The sequence below is a fragment of the Watersipora subatra genome, chromosome 10 (genome assembly GCF_963576615.1).
Source record: "Watersipora subatra chromosome 10, tzWatSuba1.1, whole genome shotgun sequence".
NCBI classification, from domain to species: Eukaryota; Metazoa; Bryozoa; class Gymnolaemata; order Cheilostomatida; family Watersiporidae; genus Watersipora; species Watersipora subatra.
In genome coordinates, this window is record NC_088717.1 from 24,113,992 (window position 1) to 24,118,741 (window position 4,750).

A 4,750-nucleotide genomic window follows, 5' to 3' on the forward strand; every position below is an offset into this window, starting at 1 on the left:
CGAATTCCCTAATTACAGTTAAGAATCAGGGTGGCTTGACTTTGTCTTCACCTGTGGTGATTGAGGTTTGCAACCACAGCGAGAAAGCGACAAGAGTGTTGCTTAGTAGTGCTGGATTGGTGAAAAACTTTGCCAGGCTAACACTAATTGCCACCACTAAGAAGCCAGTCACGAAAGGACAATACCAAGTTATTTGTACAATATGCATAAGCAAGTTAAAGGTTGACTTGCAACAAAATTCACATTGCAGTTATTTGGTATCATAAGATTCACCATGCCTTACTCTGTTGTGTTGTAGGTGTGAAATATATGAGAAGGTGATTACAAGCTCTTAAAAGCTAAAAACTTATACAGTCACACTTCAACTTACGAGCTTAATGCGTTCCGAGACTGAGCTCGTATGTTAATATACTCGCATGTTGGTGCAATTTATTTATACATCAAACAATTAATTATATATTGCTTGGTTTCCATACTCTAAAAATGCAAATAAAACACTCAAAACAAGATATTGTAACAGAAAGAACATGTTGGTTATTGTCATAATTTACCACATGCTTTTAAAAAGCAACAATCAAAAAATAATACAAGGAAATGTGATTATTTAAAATGTAAAATTAAATACATACACTAGCAGCTAATGCTAGCATTTGCGAGAGAGGGAGATATAAGTTATCCTTCATTACAACAGTTGTCTTTGATAAATTTGAATTTTATCAATGTCTTAAAAGACAAACTCAGAAGCAAACCTTAAAGCAAACTTTCATTTTTAACTTGACGTAATTAAAATTTCTTCGGCGTTCGTAGTTTGAAGTTTCTCGCTGGTTAGCTAATTTTTCCTTTGTTTCGCTTTCACGACTAGCCGGCTGTCTTAAAATAAATCTATCTAAATACGTTCGCCTTTGTCGCCCTTTCAACATGTTGCGATTAGGACGAGCACAGGTGTCGTCACAAAGGATTAATGCACGACCACTAGCCAACTTGCCCGAATGTCTATTGTTATAGTTTTGATAGATAGCACAGGCCTTTTCACGTAGCATCGTTTCAGTTACGCTGTCACCGAACAATTGTTTATCTTTTATCCAATTAAATGCCTGAGCAGTCTCTCCATCAGCGGTCGTGAAGATCGCTGCGCCGTTTAGAAACTATGGTTAGTCCTTTTGCGAACTAAATGCCCTGAATATAATCCTTCTGTTTGATAATTGTGGATGTATTTCTGTCATATTGCTGAGCTAGCTCAATCACGCATACAAATTTCGCATATTTTTCAATAATTTTCTGTTTAATATCAACTGTTATCATTTGATTTTTTTGTACCATCTTTAATTTTACTGGCAAACTTTCAGTCAACGCAGAGTACTTTTAATTTACATACAGTGTAATTCTGCACTAAAAATCGCGCACAAAAACGCAGTACCAAAGTATAAACCTGAGTAGTTGAAAAATACAGAATGATGTTGTTCTCATAAAACACCTTCGGCATACTTGGCAACTGACTCACGTGCTCGTATCTCAAACATGGCTCGTATGTTAGCACTGAAACTTGCATAAAAGCTGGCTCCTATCTCAAGTTTCTCGTACGTTTGAGCACTCGTAAGTTGAAGTATTACTGTACTTAGTAATGTTTAGTTCAACATGATATTAGTCTTTTACCTAGCCAGGGTCTGGCTCTTTGGGTGGGTTGGCTATTTGCCCCCCCCCTCTCCAATCCCCTTCTCTCTTTTCCCCTTCTAAATTATTCTTTGGAGAAGGAGAAAAGAGAGAATGGGGATAAGAGAGGGTTGCAAATAAAGCCATAATGGCTAATGATTTGTGTGCAACAATTCATAGCTTTTATAGTTTTAATCTATGGTGGTTATCAGATATTATCACAGAATTGCTTTAGTTTACTAGATTATGTATCCATGAAGGTTTTTATGTGAAAGCAAATGTAATTTTGTTACCTTCTTCCCATTAGATTCATTGTAAACAGCAGTGCAGTCAAGCGTGAGGTACAATACAGTGACGTTACGTCGTGCCATTTAAGTCTGACAAGGCAACCGATGGGAATAGCAATTATTGGCCAATCTAGGTATATATATCTATGGTTTTATTGTTCTCTTAATTTATTTCGACTGCAAAAAAAGCCCTTTTCATGGTATAACATTCAAAAGTTACAGTTGTTGGCTAAAGTTTAAAAACCTCTACAGTTCTTTTATTTTTTCTCTTAATTTATTTGAACTGCACCAAACTGCACCAAACTCACCTAGTATATGCATATATATATATATATATATATATATATATATATATATATATATATATATATATATATATATATATATATATATATATATATATATATATATATATATATATATATATATATATATATATATATATATACTAATATATCTAGTGGAAATCTTCTGACTAAAAAGTGCTCAATGCCATAAAGGCAGTGCATATAGAATAATTTAAAATAATTTAAAAGAAGATAAAAATTTTGACTATTATATTTACACTACTAATAGTTTCGTGTTAAAGACCTGATGAGTGTTTTTAACACGAAACTATTAGTAGTGTAAATATAATAGTCAAAATTTTTATCTTCTTTTAAATTATTTTAAATTATTCTATATATATATATATATATATAAACATACGAGGTGTATATATGTAACATATGTATATATATATATATATATACATACTAGGTGAATGAACCAGCTTCGTATATATATATTATATATATACGAAGTTGGTTACAGATTTATAAATATTTTTTGGAACACTGCTCACAGCTTTAGTGCAGCCGTAAATGTAATATGTTTATATATAGTATATACATGTATGTATATAATATATCTATTTAGAGTTTACCAATACAGAGTTCAGGAGCAAAATTTTGGCATTATCATAGACTACTATCTTTGATTACTAAACTTAAAGCATATCTCGTTGTTCATTAAATCAGTTTTAGATAGAATAAAAGTCTATTTAGCAGTCTATTATCAATATTAGCATTTTAGCACACTATGGAAGACAGGCTATGCTTATCTGAATCAACATGTTAGAGTTTTGGAGTATAGAGAGGTCTCACATCATGACGTTCTCCAATGTTTGTTAGGATCCTCATCAACCAAATAGGAAGTTCTGTAGCAGGCTCTTCAATCTTTCTACAGACAATTTTTCGACTAGCGTGAATCACAAAGTTATATTTTAGAGGCTCTGAAAAAGAGAAAACTAGCGGTTTGCATGGATGAATCAGAACAATGATAATAACTCGCAATAAATACTGTTGGTAAAGTTTTTTTCTGACCTAAATGTCTGACCTAACTAAACATTTTAGTTTGACAGCTTAATTGTCAATTCATGAGAATATATAAAAAGATATAAGTTGAGCTATATTTAGTTGAATAATAGAGAAATATGTCTATTAAAAACAAAAAGTTGTAATTTTAGAGCAATATGCCTAGTAACGAGAATATGGCTTGTTTTCATTCGCTGGAGACAATGTCTTGCATCTTAGTGATGCATGCATGGGTCGAGCAGTATGGTAGGGAATAAATGATCCTGCTCTCAGTATCTACTACTTCCGGAACTTTCGACAGTCCGACATAGCCAGGTAGTCATTTCACTTGCACAGTGTGTGAAAGACAGAGGCGGATCCTTAATATGTCAGCGTGGTACACGAGGCCTCAAGTTATGGTCTAGATCCAAAAGACCCAGCAATTTAGAGTGGAAAGCTTGCTGAGAGCTTTTTGTCACATTGGCATTAAGCAGGACTCGAACCACCAAGCTCATTTGTACCACCAACCCTACACCCTGACTACCCTGGCTACCCTGACACCCTATTTACGCCTGATACCCTGACAGACCAATATATTGATAACATAAGTTGTATTTTTAAAGTAATAGGTTTATAAAAAATAAATTAATAATAAAATCAGGTGTAATTTTAATATCAATAATAATAACAATAGCAATAATAATATTAATAATAATATTAGTAGTAATATTAATAATGGCTTTTATAAAGTGAAAGGCATTTGATTGGTGGCAAGGAACAGTTTTCTAGCTTTAACAAATCCTAAATTACTTCTTATTACAATATTTTCAAATAAATAATAAAATTAGATTTTTATATGTGTGAAGTTTTTAAGTTTTGTTGTAATTGCAATCAGTTATAACTGCCCAAAAATATGCTTTTACCTGATTTTCGCCATTCTGAGAACGCCATAAGCCTTATACTGAATCGTCCAGGCTTCAATGTCTTTGCTCTCCACATGGCTGAGTGAATGTCTGCACATTCTGTTGAGCCAATCAGGGTGTCATTTTCATCAAAGATGAATGCTACCGCTAGCACTGGATCGTAGCAGGAAGAAACTCTAAAATATGTTTCAGTCGACTTACCCACTAGCAATATACTGCCCGCATTAGAATTAAAAATGATAATAGTTTGCTCACTAAAGTGTGTCCTTCTTTTATCCGCTAGCTGTTCTCGCTTTAGCAGCAGATCTTGTTAGTTAGCTGTTGATATAATAACGTGCAGGCAGTGAGCTACACATTCTATCAGATTGGCAAAGAAATAATAAAATCAAGGAGCCTATGCTTTCACTATGACAAGTTTTATATGAAACCAGGCAGATTTTTATAGCAAGTTGAGATGTGATGAAAATCATCTCTGGTACAAATAAGTTGCTCACTGTCAGTAACTTTAACTCAAGAGTTTGGATGTGATCATCAAAGTTGTCAAAGGGTTAATGGG